This window comes from Argiope bruennichi, chromosome 9 (genome assembly GCF_947563725.1).
Source record: "Argiope bruennichi chromosome 9, qqArgBrue1.1, whole genome shotgun sequence".
NCBI classification, from domain to species: domain Eukaryota; kingdom Metazoa; phylum Arthropoda; class Arachnida; order Araneae; family Araneidae; genus Argiope; species Argiope bruennichi.
The window spans coordinates 129,313,702-129,331,870 of NC_079159.1; positions in this window are offsets into that span (position 1 = coordinate 129,313,702).

Genomic DNA, 18,169 nt, shown 5'->3' on the forward strand with positions numbered 1-18,169 from the left:
AGTCTTCCGAGGAGTCCGATTCCAAGACAGACCTGCCGTGTGTCTGACGTAAAGGATCTCGCTGCTATAGTGAAGAAATTTGAAAAGGGGTTGCTGGCTCAGATACACATCCTCCACATCTGATCATTATTTAACCCTTTAAAGGGCCATTTTTTTCCAGTCATATTATGTTAAAATATTTTTAGGCTTGAAATTAGAATAAGAAGAGGGATTCATTTAGCTTATTAGATAAATTTAATTTGATTCATTCATTCATTTGGTTCATTACTAATTAAGTAACAAATCAAGACTCATCATTTTGTCTGAGATAATGAACTGGAGCATCTAAGTTTCTGACTTTCTAAAAAAAATTGTCAGAACTTATGCCAACCTACATCATTTCATACAAAGATTGATAAATTTGGTGGGAAGCATACTTCCCACGGCCTTAGAAGGGGTTAAAATAACGCCTTCGGTCTCGAAATAGCTCTCCGGTTGATTTAAAAAGGAGCATTAAAATAATTCAGCTTAATCAGGGTTATCTAAAATAACTAAACTAAATACTGTGCCAACGAATTTCAAAAACTTTATGGCGAAAATGCAATACATGGCGATCGACTTCATTCCAAAGTATGCGTTCATCAGCTTTCCTACTGGAGCTTCTTATTAAAAATGAAGTCAGACGATGTGATGTTATCTGATAAACCAAGCTTGATGTCCCCTTTGATAGCATCTTGTCATTACATGATCAAATAACGAAAACAAGTCCCTCACCCACCTGACGGAGCAACGAAAGGGGGCGTTTTCTGAGCGGAATTTTTCGAAATTTGATACAAATCTACAAATGCAGAGCAGATATCAAATTCCATTTATCTCGCAAAGGGCATATTTGAATTCACAGATTGAAAAAATGTGCTTTTGGACTCTTAAACACGAAGATTCCTCGAAATCTCGACTTCGGATTTGTTGAAGCTTTTAATATTTTCTCTTTAAATACGAGAATGTAAGCAATCCATTCCAATCATTTCCTCTCATTTTCATAAATTTTCAAAAATGTTTTAAGTATATTCACAAGGATATTTGTTGTTGCTTCATTTACTATTTTTATATCTTCGTGCCTTATGATGCCGTTAAATGCATTTCTTGTGTGCATATAATTATTGCTATAGCTAAAAATAAATTCTTAGAAGGTAGACGAACAATTATACATCCACAAGATTTTGAACTAGAGCTTCGAATCCCTTATAAATTTTTTTAACCCAGGCTTGTGGAAACTCGTTGGTAATCTCTCATTGGTTGCCTTTTCTTATACTCTCTTCAATCCTCTCAGCTCCTAATCTTATAAAATTGGAGGGAGAATTCTTAGAGTAGCTGATTAACTAGAAAAAGATCTAGGATGTGATTTTACTTTGATTTTTATTGAATGCATGTCTTTCTTATAAATAAAATTGTGCATATTTTTTTTCAGTTGGGATTACCTTGAATTTCTTATTTAGTCTTTTGTTTTCAATAATCTGGTGCTTTATTTAGTTAATAAATATTCGATAAAGGTTGGAAAAGTGTTATGGAAAAACCTTCTAATGATTTTAAATTTATTTAAATAATAAGACTCATCAGAGCTCAAAATAAGCAACGACAGAACTAATCGTATTAAGGAGCCGTAGCAAGAAGACTGCGTTAATATATGGACCTAATAAAGTTTATGAATTTAATGAAGATTAATAAAAACTATGAATATAAATTTCCACATACAAATTTAAATTTTCATTTCATTTTATTCCTTGCTGATATCCTGAAAGTAGGATGTTTTAAGTGCACAGTTCTAACCGCTTATTCGTCTCCAGGATATCAAAGAAATTCCGAGAATTGGATTCCATCATTACGAAATGCTGAGGAAAAAGACACAGAAAGTGTTCATTTTCTGTTTGTTTCGCGAAGAGTTCATCTTTCGATGAATTTCAGAAATAAGACTGATAGACGGCCTATTTCTGATGCTATGAGACTGTTACACTTCCAAGTTGCATATGAGCCATTAAAGGAAAATTTCAAATGGATAAAGAAACAAAACTGAGCGAAAACACTCGATGAATATGTGAGACATTACTTTAAGAGGAATAATAATACGAAAAATGTAAGGACTCATAGAATGATAATGTGGCTAATAACCCAGCTTTCATATCCTATTCCATCACAGGACAAATGAAAGCTACGGCATTGAGTTCAGTAAACGGGTGACAAAGAATGAATGGGGCAGATAATTGAAAATGACGATAAGCATTGAAATGAAAGATGAAACAATGCATTACGATATGCAAACATAGTCATAAAATGGCATGTCGAAACAGCCGGGGACTGAAACAAATATAAAAGTAGAAATGTCATTCATTTTTCCGTGAAAGCTATTTGTAGTAGAAAAGTTAGTATTGAAGTATGACATTTTGGTTCATTTGTTACAATATTAATAATCCATTCAATATTTCATTATAATTGCAATCCTTCGAAAACTCAGTGAATGATTTCATTAATTTTATTTTTCTATCATCGAATTATACGAGACCTTCTGCTTTATGAATGTTTTGTCGTAGCAGGTATAAGGAGACTTGAGTTGCATAGTTTTTGTGTAACTATAATTTATAAATATAAAAAGTACGTCAATTTAATTTATCTATGATTCTGGTCACGGCAAGTAGTTCATTTGTTTAATGTTAGATCGAAACCATCCAGAACGAACTAGCACACGCTCACATAATCTAAGTGCCACGATGGAAATATTCAAACTATTATGAAAAGCGTCCATTTTATACAGTCAAGATATCAGAGCTCTTGTATATAAAGTGCTCTCGTAAACTGTGCTATCCTAGTGCCACGATGTAAGTGATTGAATTAAATTATTGCTACAGAGAGAATCCCCTCGGCAGGATCTTCATTTTTCCATTTTCGAATCTCATATCTTGAATAAGGAATGTTGTTTGAACATCGAATTCAAGAGAAATTTATAACATGCTTCGAATTAAAAGATTTGATTTTCACAATAAGCAAGTTTTTCAAGTTATGGGCATTGTAAACATTCTCCCCTGATTTCATTCACTGGGCAATGAATTTACATATTCATATTTCATTAATTAAACAGTTATTGAATAAGAAACTATATTGTTATTTGGTATTGAATCAAAACCATAGGCAACATTCCCAAATTATCATGGAGCTGAAAATGTACCCTTACAGATACCCTTTTAGCGAAAACACGCGGCTTGACTCATAGTGCAAGGAGTTTGATTCAACAGATCCATATCTAATGTGTATAATGGATAAGAAACTCACTCACTTTGAAAATACTAAAAGGAAGATGAATCTATGTTTGGTATTCCTACCGCAATCCTGTTATCAGGAGTATTTATGATGAGAAAATAAATGGTAGGAAATATTTGGAATTTCCAAATACCGATGTTTGCAAAGGGCGAGAAATCCCGCTGGAGAAGTAGAGAATTGGGCACTTTGATAAAGGGAGCGATATCACAAAAGAACAATCGATGCGATAAGGGGTCGCACATCTGCGGAGATAATTTTCTTCGATTTATCACTCTCTGTTGCTTGTGCGATAACACAACTGAAAAAATATCAAAATGCAACGCGGCGATGAACTTGAAAAATAACTCGGTAGAAATCCACGGAAATAAAGTTCTCAATAGGAAGTATTCGAAGTAAATGTTAAGAAATGAATCTGCGAAGATATCCACAGGAATGAATCCTATGTTGCTGAAAAGTTTTAAAGGAAATCTTAAAAGAGAGTCGGAGAAGGGGAGTAATCCAAAGAAATTCAACATATTTTATAGAAAACGTTCGTAATTATTAACCTAAATAATAAATGACATAGAATTATTAACCTAAAATAAAATGACCCCAGAACCTAACGACTGAGGACATTTTAATTATTCTGCCCTTTTTAGTCTTTATTTTAAAATTCATAATTTTAAAAATTATGGACACTGAAAATACTTTTTTTTTCTCAAATTCACTACCAGACGGTGCAACATTGCAGAATCAGAATAAAATTAAATGAATTGATTAGCTAATTGATGCATTTTAAGATATCATACTAATATTATAAATATACAAACGCTAGCACATCAGTAATTGAGTTGAAAATTCGATTACGGAATTCCATTTTTACAAAAATGAAATAAGTCCATTTCAGTTTAAAAAAAAAAAAAAGAAAAATTTGCCTTCATAATTAATTAAAAAAAGTTACTTTGTTTTTTTAATAAATGGTCTTACATGTTTAGTTTGCCTCTTATGTTTTTTCTTTTACATTGAAATGTTGTAAATTATAGAGAATATTAATTACTATTGTTAAGGACATTATTAAATAAAAAGCGTTTCTAATAATTTGACGTTTTCACTCCTTTTCGTCAACATTCCCTATTTCTGTCGGATTACTAAAATTCTACTGTCATTTATTTGCAAAAGTATTTTAATCGTACGGTCTGCAGTAGGATTCATAATAAGGCGAGATTATGGATTGCAATACCGGTATACCGGGATACCGAATACCGGTATTTTGAGCCATTTGTACAATTTTGTAATACCGGTATTCACAAGTTTAAATACCGGTTTTTCGGTATTTACTAGAAATTTTTAAAATTGTCACCACTATATGTTCAGGGATCGCCAACATGACAAAATAGCATACGTTTTTGTTTTTATGTCTCTCTAACGGGCGAAATTAATTAGTTTATTAATGGCTTAATTAATTGCTTAAACCTAAGGTAGCGAAATATGGATTATCCCGGAAGAAAATATTGTATCCATAACGACTGATGGAGCAACGTTTATGAAAAAAGTTGGAAAGTTGATTGGTGCAAATCAGCAGTTGTGCTATGCACGTGGAATTCAATTAGGAGTAATAGATGTATTATACCAAAAAAATAAAGAACAGAAGAATCCAAATAATGTGGATATAGAAACTTCGGATTCCAACTTTGAAGAGAGTAAGAGTGAGAGTGATATTGACAATGAAGATAATGACAATGTAATTGTTGAAGAAGATATTGCTAATGAGGATGAAATATTAACCTATCAAGAATTGCTTCCTATAATTCATAAAGTTCGAAAAATTGTTAAGATATATATTAAGATATATGTTCCTCTATAAAAAGGATATATTACTAAAATATATACTAACTGAAAATAAAACAGAATATATGTTAATATTAGATTCTAAAACACGTTGGAACAGTTTACTCCTAATGATGGAACGATTTTTGAAACTGAGAAATCCAATCCAAAAAGCAATAATCGATTTAAACCCGTAAATTAATTTTTCAGATAGTGAATTCGACTTAATATCCAGAACTATATCAGTTCTACTTCCAATAAAACTGACTATTGAGGCATTATGTCTCAGAGATTATAATTTTTTAACAGCTAATGCAACAATAAATTTCATGTTGCAGTCACTGAAAGAACAGCACACATCACTATCTAAAGAATTACATTGAAAAATCGCACAGAAGAAAAGCATACCGAAATAGAAAATGTCTTATGGTATTTAAATAATTATAATGATTTTAAAAATGAAAAAGAAGAAAAGAAAATAACAAATTCAAATCTGATTAAGTTTAGAGTAAATTTTCTTAAAACTTTTTACCCACAAACCTATCCACATTCAGAATTCGGTTCAATTATCGAAGATTATGATGTCACTACTGTCGATAGTGAAAAGGAATTGTCTTTTGAACAAAAATTAGAATGAGCGATAAATAAAAAAAATTTCAACAAACCAAAATACAATACAGAAATAAGCTATATCCAAAACCATCCGACGAGAAATCGATTTATTTGAAGATGAGGGATTTAGAGGTAAATACTTGAAAAAAATATATCGCGCATTGCTAACAGTACCACCAGCTAGCGTAGATGCCGAAAGAGCATTTTCGACAGCTGGTCATTTTTACACAAAATTACTTTTCAGGCTTAATGACAGTACAATTGATGCATTATGTTTTTTAAGATCACATTTCAAAAATTTGTAATAGTACCACAGACTGAATAGTGATATTTACACTTTTTTTGTGATTTAAATAAATAAGATGTTCCTTTACTTTTTTATGATTATATACTGTTATAATTTATAAGTTACAAATTATTTTTGTGATATTTACACTCTCTAACAAAACCAGCAAATAAAACAAAGAAACACCTGTGTTTTCTTTCTTTCTCTAAAATTTCTAATACCGGTATTAAAACCGGTATCCCGGTATTAAGATTTAAAAAATACCGAATACCGGTATTGTAATTTTGGTCCGGTATTGCAATCCCTAGGCGAGATATATGAATTGTCACTAATCTCACAACCTAATCATTTTCAGTGCAATGATATAAGCATTGTTAGATTTATTTTTTCTATCTTTTTAATAGTATGGTAACATTAATATTAACATAATGGATAATACTGCTATGTGATTAATTTCCTTAAGGTTCACATCTTGATCTACGAATTTATTTGAATTCCTTATTAAATGATCCATTCTACCTCAGACATTTGTTGCTATTTGAATTCCTATAATAATATAAAAAGCATTTGGGATAATAAAGCATTTCAAAGTGATATTTGCATTTTTAATGATTTAATGTTTTTACTTAATTGGAGATTTAAAATTAAAAATTCAGTAATTCGATGAGCGAGTCAGACTCGTCATTGTATGCGAAGGGGTTAATAACGTAAAATGGTTTAATATTTTCACTACCATCGCTTATACCAGTGAATGACTCTTTCTCGATTGTCATAACAGAGAAGAGATAACCTAAACAAAAAGAAGTCACAAGTGTAAATCAAGCGGCACCAGCAGCAGTCATCGCGCTACTAACATTAATGTTACTTTGATGTACAATGCCAACCGGTAGTTTCCTTGTTTTTAGGCTCAATTATTGCTTATACCAGTGAATGACTCTTTCTCGATTGTCTCTTATAACAGAGAAGAGATAACCTAAACAAAAAGAAGTCACAAGTGTAAATCAAGCGGCACCAGCAGCAGTCATCGCGCTACTAACATTAATGTTACTTTGATGTACAATGCCAACCGGTAGTTTCCTTGTTTTTAGGCTCAATTATTGCTTATACCAGTGAATGACTCTTTCTCGATTGTCTCTTATAACAGAGAAGAGATAACCTAAACAAAAAGAAGTCACAAGTGTAAATCAAGCGGCACCAGCAGCAGTCATCGCGCTACTAACATTAATGTTACTTTGATGTACAATGCCAACCGGTAGTTTCCTTGTTTTTAGGCTCAATTATTGCTTATACCAGTGAATGACTCTTTCTCGATTGTCTCTTATAACAGAGAAGAGATAACCTAAACAAAAAGAAGTCACAAGTGTAAATCAAGCGGCACCAGCAGCAGTCATCGCGCTACTAACATTAATGTTACTTTGATGTACAATGCCAACCGGTAGTTTCCTTGTTTTTAGGCTCAACTACTCGTATCACCACTCGTATTTCGTTTATCTTTAAGATGATCGATATTTTCTTCATTTCGAGGTCTAAAAATTGCAATATATACATATATATTCTGTTGGATAGATTATTTGTTCATGTTTTAAACGACCTTGTGCTAGAACTTCTCTCTCTAACTTTCCGAAGGATGAATCTTTAACTAGAAAACGAAAGAGGAAACAGATTTCCGTTCGGATCGATCAGATTTTAATATCATCATTACATTTCATGCGCATAAATGTATCGTGCCAATTCTATACTGAATTTTGATTGCTTTTGAAGAAGAATTTGGAATGTTCTGCCTTAATTTTGAGGAGCTTATAAACCTCCCAAACAGGTGGACAAAAAAAAAATCCTTTGGTCTGATGATTTCTGGATTTCTGGATTTTATTGGCACAAGAGCCATGATGTTGGCTATGCTGCGCCAAACTGTATTTTTCAGGATTAAAATATAAAATATAAAATTTCAGCTATAAAAACAATATGAAAACTTTTGAGATAGATGAAGAAAACTTAAATATATGGATAAAAACCTATTGATTTCAAAAATGTAAAAATTTGAACATGTGGTGTCTTACCAAGTAAGAAAGGTAATGGAGTGTTCGTATTTTGAAAGAAGTGCAAACGTTGAGCATTGAAATTTGGACATTCTGACGATATATGTTGGACAGACATTTAACAATCACACTGGGAACATAGAGGTGGTTGTTCACCTAGTAACAAGTGGCGATGGGTGAATCTCGTATGTCCAATACATAAACGGGTTAATACTGTGTCTGCTTTTCGATTATGTAATGAAGGCCACGGTTGTACATGAGGTTTAATAGCATGTAGTTTATTGTTAGTTTCAAGGTCCCACTGAGCTTTCCATTTGGAATAAAAAAGCCTTTTAGTGTGTTTATTTAAGTCGCTTACAGGAATAGATGTGAACGCTGCAATACTTGCCAATTTAGCAGCCTTGTCTGCCTCTTCATTGCCCAGAATTCCTACATGAGAAGGTACCCAACAGAATAAAATAATAAAATCCCGAGAAGTCAGTTTGTTAAAAATATCTAGAGCCCTGAAAACTAAAGGATGATTATGACGATGAAGATAAAATGATTTTAGCGATTGTAACACACTTAGAGAGTCGGTATAAATAATAAAATTTTTTCCCTCTCTCTCTGAAATTTCTTCTAATGCATATAAAACCGCAGTTATTTCTGCCGTAAAAATTGAACAAAAGGAATGAAGTGTAAAAGAAATGACTGTATCTGGTAAGACAACAGCGAAAGAGACATGATTAGATGATTTTGACCCATCGGTATAAATTGGAAGAAAGTCTTTGTATTGCTGTCTGTGTTCAAGGAAAATTTGCTGATATATAACTTCTGTTGCCTCAGATTTGTTAAAAGCGTTGAATGGGTTTAAAAATTGCATATTAAGATTTTTCCAAGGTGGAAAGTCATTTACCAGCTGTGGAGTAACTTGTAGGTTAAGTAGGTTTTCTGAAAGGAAGTTTTGGACTCTTGTAAAAAATACTGATGCGGACGACTTTCTAGCCTCTTGCAGTCTAACTAAGTAAGGGCGAAGTTTAAAATCATAAAATGGATGTTTTATGTTTGACTGAATTCTAAAATAATAATTCAAAGACAGCATTCGTCTTCTTACATCAAGGGAAGGTTCGTAATATTCGATATAAAGGCTTTTCACAGGGGATGTCCTAAATGCTCCGGAACAAAGTCTGAGTGCAGTGTGATGAACTGGGTCCAGTTTTTTTAAAACACTTTTTCTGGCAGATCCATAAATTTCGCTGCCGTAATCCAACTTAGAGAGCACCGTGGCTTTATATATTTTAATCAAAGAGTCTATATCCGCTCCCCAAGCTGTAGATGATAAGACTTTTAAGATATTCAAAGATTTTTCGCATTTTTTTCCTTAATAATTTTACATGCGGGAGAAAGGTTAGCTTTTTGTCAAAGATTATATCCAAGAACCGGATCTCGTCCAAAAATGGAATGATTTCCTCATTTAATTTGATTTCTGGGTTAGAGTGTAAATTTCCTTAACGGCAAAAGTGAACACCCGCAGTTTTTGATGTAGAAATATTAAAACCATTATTATTGCACCATTGTGTGATACCATTAACTGCAATCTGCAACTGTCGTTGTATAAAATTCACATTTATCCCCGTACATGAAATGTAAGGGTCGTCAACGTATAAATGGCCCTTCACAGTAGGCGATAGTTGTCTTAAAATACTATTCATTTTTAAAATAAAAAGTGTCACACTTAGAACGCTGTCTTGAGGAACACCTTCCTCTTGGATGAAGAAGTCTGAAAATTCGGACTGCACTTTAACTTGAAATTTCCTGAGTTTCAAAAAATTCCTTATAAAAATAGGTAGGTTTCCTCTTAGCCTATGATCATGCAAATCTTTCAAAATCCCGTATCGCCAGGTCCGATCATATGCCTTTTCTATATCAAAAAATATAGCGACTAAGTGCTTTCTTTGTAAAAAAGCGAGGCGGATGTCTGTTTCAAGAGCCAGAAGATTATCGGTAGTGCTACGACCCCTCCGAAATCCACTCTGAGATGGATGAAGAATGTTATTGTTTTCCAGGTAATAAATTAGTCTACGATTAATCATCCGCTCAAGTAATTTACAGAGGCAACAGGTCAAAGCAATGGGACGATAGTTTGACGGATTCTGAGGATCTTTTCCTGGTTTCAACAAAGGAACTATTATTGCGTTTTGCCAAATAGTAGGAAAGTAGTGTTCGCGCCAGATACGATTGTAGAAAAGTAATAAGGCTTTTTGAGACTCGACTGTTAAATATTTGATCATGGAGTAGCTAATATTGTCCGGTCCTGGTGAAAAGTTGTGGACATTAGATAAACATGATTGCAATTCCAGAAACGTTAGATCACAGTTGTAGGGCAACGTAGACCGAGAATTAAAGTTTAACGCTTGTTTTTCAGCATTCTTTTTGTAATTCAAAATTTGAGAGGGGTAATTTTGGTTGTTAGAAGTATACGCGAAAGTTGAGGCAATGCAATTTACAATATCTTTTAAGGATGAAATTTTATTTCCTTTATGTACTAAAATAGAAACGGCGTTGTGAGAAACACCTGAAGCTCTTTTTACTTTATTCTACAGAGAACGGCTAGATAGTTTAGAGGTGATATTAGAGACAAAGTTTCGCCAAGAAATTCTTCGACTGCGTCGTTGTATTTTTCTGGATTCTGCTCTGGTCTTTTTAAAATGGATAAAGTTTTGTGTGGTGGTATATCTTTGAAAAATACCCCACGCCTTTTTTTGTTTTTTGTATGCCTGTTAGCAATCGGCATTCCACCAAGGCTTGTTTTGTTTTCAACTACTACCGGATGTTTTTGGGATAGAATTATCTGCTGCGTCGATTATAGTGTTGACAATATGTTTTAATGCTTCCTCAATAGTTGAAGATTTAATTATATGAGAATTAATATTAGCCAGAGAGGTGAATTTCTGCCAGTCTGCTGCATTTAAAACATATTTAGGAGGATGATAAGGACCAGTGATACTGTGTCTATTATCTGTTAAAATTAAAGGAAAGTGGTCACTATTATATAGATCATTGTCAACCGTTAAATTTAGAAAAGGCAGGAGTGCTGGGGAACAAATTGTCAGATCAATTGAATGGAATGTTCGCGTTGGTAAGTGAAAATGTGTTTTTTCATCTGTATTTAAAAGGCATAAATTATGGTCAACAAGCAGTTGTTCGATTTTTTGACCCCGTGTGTTTGAATTACAGCTACCCCATAAAGTGTTATGACCGTTAAAGTCTCCCAAAATAATGAACGGAGATGGGAGTTGGGAAATTAAGTTATTCAGATCTGTTTGATTAACTGTTTCATTGGGAGGCAAGTAGAGACTGCAAATGGTGATCAAAGATTGCACATGAACGCGGATTGCCACTGCTTGAAGATTAGTGTTCAGAATCAAGTTTATGGTTGGGATATTACTCGCTGTAAGAATTGCAACGCCACCAGACGCGCTATTTTGCCGATGGTGCTTATTAAAAATTTGGTAATTAGGAATATTATTTTTATCTGTTTTAAGATACGTCTCTTGTAGTGCAATACAGGTTAGTTGATATTTATAAATGAAGTCTCTAAGTTCTGAAGACTTGTTCATAAACCCTCTGCAGTTCTAGGAAATAAATGCAGCCATTAATTACAAACCAAAAAACAGAAAAGGAGAGAATGTCTGAAGAAGAAGACTACAAAGGGAGCTAGAAATCACCAGCCTCACTGGTGGATATTTCATCTTCAGATGGATGAACTTTAAAAAGTGAATCACTATCTTCACCATCGTCATTAAGATTTTTCTTTCGAGAATCTCTTAAAAAATCTTGTCGGTTAGGTGATCGATTTGCCGAAGTATTTAAAATATTTTGATCTCTTTTATTGGCTAGTAAGCGAACACGTTTACTAGATTTCGATTCTTTCACTTTCTCTTTATCATTTGACTTCATCATTTTTTTTTTATTTTCCCGGGCACTTTTTGCATTAGTCTTTACAGGGAATGAATTGTTCTTTGTTGATAAGAATATAATGAGATTATTTGGAGACTTATTTGTTGCCGTCTTTATATCTAATAAATTATTCGTAGGAATTGCGGATGCATTTGCTTGTTCATCACTGCTAATGGTTGGATAAGGTGGATTTGGTTGAATCTTTGGTACAGGAGTTGAATTGGTAGTTGCCTGCGATATGGCGGAGGACGATGAAGCATTCTCCCAAGACTTTTTAATTGCAAGAAGTTCAAGCCAGTCACTTTTTTTTAATTGTTATTAATTCATTATTAACAGGAGTATTTGCTGTCGTAGTTGTTGTAAGATTATTTATGGCAGATGTTGTTTGTTGTGATAGGGGGACTGATGGATTTAGTGCAGATGCATAAGAAAGGTTTGGTTTTGTGTTCTATCGGTGACTATTTTTCGAGCATCTGGGAAAGAGAGATTTTTTGTTATTTTAACTGTCAGGATTTCCTTTTCTAATTTATAATGTGGGCAGGATCTGGTATACGATGGATGATCACCATCGCAGTTATAGCATTTTGTTTCGGTAGAATTGCAGGTGTTGCTTTCGTCGTCTGAACTAGAGCACCGAGCACAAATTTGTTTTCACCGACAAGCCGTTATTGTATGGCCAAACTTTTGACATTTAAAGCAACGCAATGGATTAGGTATAAAATGTTTAACCGGGCAGTTTATATAAGCTATTTTAACGGATTTTGGCAGTACTGGAGTGTCAAACGTAAGAATGAGATGTTTTGTTGGGAAGTTCTGACCATTTCGTTTGATTGTAATTCGGCGGACTGCTATAACTTTTTCGCTTTTCAAACATTCTAGTATATCTTCTTCCAGATATTTTTGAAATTCACCGAAATGTACCACCCTTCTAATGGGTCGCAGCGCACGGCAAACACGTGGGGGTATTTGCTGTCCATGAGAAGCTGGAAGCAAACAGAGCGGCGACTGCTTCTCATGGCGAGCTCCCTCGCCTACCCTCGAGGGAAAGAAGAATAACAGCCAAAAGCAGAAGATGGAGGGGAGGGTAAACATAAAGGGAGTCCCTGGGTACCTCGGGATTGGGACACCCGTACTCAACTATAGTAGGTGAGCCCCTGAGGGGTTGGTCTGATGATATAATAGAATAAAAGAGTAAACTTTTCGCATTGATTTGCCATGTAATGTCTGAAAGATTAAATCTTTTGCCGCATGACGATACATACATTGTAGCACAAGGGGTGCTGTATTTTATGCTATGTGATATTACTTGGCAGCATTTAAATTCTGCTTTCTTAAAATTAATTTGAATAATTTGCTAATTAGACGGTAAAAATTAAATTTTTCATTTCTATAGATAAGTGTGAATTGTGATGATTCTTGTATAAGTTTAATTAGACATATAAATAATTAGGATTAATTAAACATAATTAATTAGGATTAATTAAAAATGTTAACGTTTAATTAACTTTAATTACATATTGAGTTTTCAATTAAATTTCTAAATGGCGTTTCGTGTAAGTCTTAGTTTCGTTTATAAAAATTTACACAAATGTGGCCGAACAATATAAAAAACCGGGTAAGGTTAAAATGTATCCACGATAGAGATGCTGTTATCATATATATTTTTAAAAAACGTTTGAAAATTTTTCGACACATTTTACTTATCACTGATCATTATTAATCGTTTTTAAAATTTATTAATCAATGTATTCCATAATGTTCGAAGAGATTTATATTGCTTACGCTTGAGCTTTTCTTGAAGATCAAACACTCTTAAACTAATGGATTAAATCAGCAATATTTTTGTTTATTGAAAAACTAATCACTTTCGGCGACCAGTTGCTTTGGTGGACATATTAGTTATAATTAATTTCAAATAACATTAGTTTAATTCAGTTGTCAGACATTAAAACCTTGTTATTTTAATACTCTTACATTTGTCCGTTGTGTACATGAACTCATGTTGTGGAGATCATTATGCTATTATACTATATCCCGTCCATTAATCTTCTTAGCGACATTACATAAAACTTATTTTTTTATTCGTCCCGCAAGTTAGATAAATATTGTACAGAATTTTTCTTTGGTTTCCAACAGTGGAAGAAAATCACGTGATCAAAACATTTCATGAAACAATGAAAATGAGTTCGGTTTCATTTACAATATCGTGAAATAAACTTAAAAATGTGTTTAAAGTTATGCAAATCGCGAAATAGTTTTACAGCAAACAAACTGGCATCATTGAAAAGATGATTATTTTTGATTTTAAAATTATGTAAAATTATGGAATATTTTTGGAAGTTATCCCCTAAAAAATCAAATCTTGCTTATCTTTCAATGAACTGAAATTCTAATTAAAATTTCACAAAACAATCTCTTAAAGGTGCACATGTCCATGCTAAAAAGTATATCTGGGCCCAATTTTTATTTCTAGATCAAATGGTCAGGCCTGTAGAGCGCGAACACACATACGTATAAATGGAGATAGAACATGAAATATTCTTTTAAATTCATTCAAATAAAAATCAAATTTCGGTTAAATATTAGAAGATTAATCCTGGGAATTTTTTGTGTCAGCAGATCATTATGGTTTCATTTTTCAATTAGCAGACTCATTCTCAAACTAGATTCATTTGAGTATATCAGTAAAATGGGTTGTCTCGATGCCTATAACCTTTATCATTTAGGAAGATTGTTTTTATATGGACTTCCTTTCTCGAAGTGATCCAGATAATCGAAATTTGAATCATTGGAAACTTATCGCATCTTCGCTAAAGTTGGGGTGGAAAAGAGGTTTTACATTACCTAAAGTCTCTTTTAAGGCTTCATCTAGCTCCCCCCCCCCTCAGAACTCTAAATAGCACTTAAAAGCGAATAACGCTCTTTATCAGTTAATGGGATGAGTTGGCCCATCTTTCTCTAAATCACGCCAAAGTGATTGATACTCTTATGACACAAAAAAGGTTTTGCGGTTAGTTGAAGTGCAGTGTTAAGTGGAGGGAAACCTAAGTTTTCGACATTTTTATCTGTAAAAACTATTTAAAACTTATATCGATATTAACTGTTATCAGCAGAAAATGAAATTTCATTTTGTGTGCATATGTCTGTGCAAGTTTCGGATCTTTCATACATTGGCAAAAGGGAGTTAGCGCACGTGAAATGCACGACACTAGCAAGCCTGGGCAAGCCGTCACGCATTTTGTAAAAATACAATGCTCAGGGTGCCACAATGCAGAATAAACTGATGTGTGCATCTTTTTATTTACATTCATTTTGTTTTCCTGGTTTTACTCTTTTTCATCTGGTATTTTTTTTTCACATTATTCCAGATAATGCTTTGTACTAGTGTGTGAATTTATTGTATTTGTATATAACTGTGTATTGCTCGATTTCAACCCTCGACCCTCGATGCTGTACTTAATAGTTTTGATCCAAACTAAGAGCACAAAGATTAGTCTCTTTCTCCTTCGAATACTAAATAACAGTTCCTAACACGAAAGAAGACGAAGGGGGGCTCCTAATTTTTTTTTTCATATAATCTTAAAACTTTCTCAATCCCTTCTCATAAGAAAATCTCCCGTTGTCTTCGCATCCACGTCCAGCGATTTACAAACTAGGAACAAAGATGCGATGTGGCACAGTAGAAATAATTACTTTCACAGTAAGAATTTCACGATTTCATTCAATGTTTTGTAAATATAATAAAATATTTTATAAATGTAATAAATAAAACATCATTTCATGAATATTTATAAGTATCATATGAAGCCCTCTACATTTTTTTACGATAGGTAATAAAGAGTCACTCTCCTTTTGGTGAAAATGTACCTTAAATATACAAAAAAAATAATATTAAAAGCCTCGTTCCCTCTTTTTCTTTCGTTATTAAGAGATCTCACCATTTCTAGAATTAAATAAATAGAGAGTTTGGGGCTTCTTCTTTCGGTATACATTCGACATGCTGCTTGCTAATTATCCCCTTTGCACACTTTTTACTATCTCTCAGATGAAGTTTTAGACCATCCTGAATTATCTCGCCAAAACTTTCTAGCATACCTTCTAATAAAGGCGTTCTTCCAGACATTAGCGCCCCTTGCATGACATTAGCAATTACGAAATATTAATGATGGACGGGAATTTAGCATTTTTGCTGAATTCATCGTGTGATCCTTGGCGAGGATTTTGCTATTCATTCCTATCATGCGGTTCATTGTATCTGACAATCGAATGTGTGCTTTAGAGGAAATTTTCCAATCCTATTGAGATCAGAATTCGACACTGAACTACAATTATGATAACGAAATGACACATCAAATTTGATATATTAGAGTTACTGCGTTTTTTAAATACCGCTTTTACGTGCTTTGGAAAGTACAGATAGGCAGGCATTCAAACCCTAGTAGGATATGGCTCAAAATTTGATAGATTTTATAGATGTTAAATCTTGTATTATATATAGTTTATCTAGTTCTTCTCGTTTTATAGTTAATTTATATTCGGATATTTTTTTATATAATTTATATTCGGACAGCTGGATAGAGAACTTCCTCTAAACAGAGTTTCCACAAAATTTGAATAGAAATCTATGCACTTCATGCAAAGAGCACACACCATATTTCATCCGTCTATTTCAAAGCGTTTTTGAGTTATCTGAGAACGGAAACGTGGACTTGTCGAAATTTTGAGTTTGTCCATTACAATATCGCATACGATAAAGTAAAAATTGGTGGTGAATAAAATTAAAGTGCAAAAAAAAAAAAAAAAAAAACAGCAGAGAAGTATAGAATATAGCTTCTTTATAAATAGTATATACTTTATAAATAGTAGAAACTTCAACTTTAAAAGACCTGAAATGTTGTGAAAAAATTAAACAAACAAAAATAATAAAAAAATCCTTTTAATTCAAATTATTTAAAAGAAACAATTAAAAAAAATGTCACAGAAATTTAATACAGCTCATATAAACTTCCGAACCGGCTGAAGAGCTCAGTGATGAATCGGAATCCTGTAACAGCGCTCATTTGATAACGTGGTCTTTACAAGAGAACATAAATAACGACCCCAGGTAAATGGACAACACACGATTATTAACCCTTAACTGGGGACGTGCGGTCAGTGAGCGATGGATTTTCTGTCACCCCTATTCTATTTTTAGCTCAATTGAATGGATTGACCTGTAGCTTCCTGTTTTCTGGCCTTCAATACACGTGCACTTTTTCAACAGATTTCAGCGGATGCTTTTTAAAATAATTCAGTTATTTCTTTGAGCGCGGTCTCTATTAGTGTCCCAGTGATAAACATGGCCTAGCAGTTAGCGCTAAAACTTAGGCCCCGAAACTTAGGCCCCCTATCATCCAATTTACAGATCCTATTATGAAGCAGTGCTCCAGACACTTTTAAATGAAGCAGAAAGTGATTTTAGTGATAAGGATAATTGTACAGAAGAGTTTTTCGATGAAGCTTCGCATTCAACTGATTCTGATATGTATGTTGAAACATAATTAATTTTTCTAGTAATAATGTATTTTGAAAAATTTATAAAATATATTAATATACCAAGACCTATATATACAGAATTTATAGGTTGATTTTTATACTAGTTCTTAACCTGTATGTTTAAAATGCTCTAGAAAACCGTGCTATGAAAGTCACACAAGCCGATAAAAGGAGGGCCAATTTTATCCATTGTCATTTTTTAAATTTTTCATATAATTGTTGAATTTTACATTATATTGTCTTCTATATACATTCATACACTGTGAAAATAAAAATGATTTAAAAAGTAAAAAGTAATATGCTTTTTCAAGAATATTATTTATTGTAACATGTAATTTGAGAAGAAAATGTGTGTTCCGACGCATTTATTTTTTTTCAATGATAATATGTTTTGAAAAATTTCTAAAACATATCTATATATCAAGAAAAATATCTGAAAAATATATTGGCAGCTTTTCATGCTAATACATTCATTATAAAATTTAATTTGAGTGTAAATGAAATAGACTCACTCTCATAGACTGCACCTCCCCACTTATGTCCTAAAATTTAACCTCCCCACTTAAGAGTTAAAAGCGATGAATACAGTTAGAAAATGCCCAGAAAAATTGTTCAAGTTGCGGACACATTACTCAACGGATGATTAGCATAGTCGCCACACGAAGAT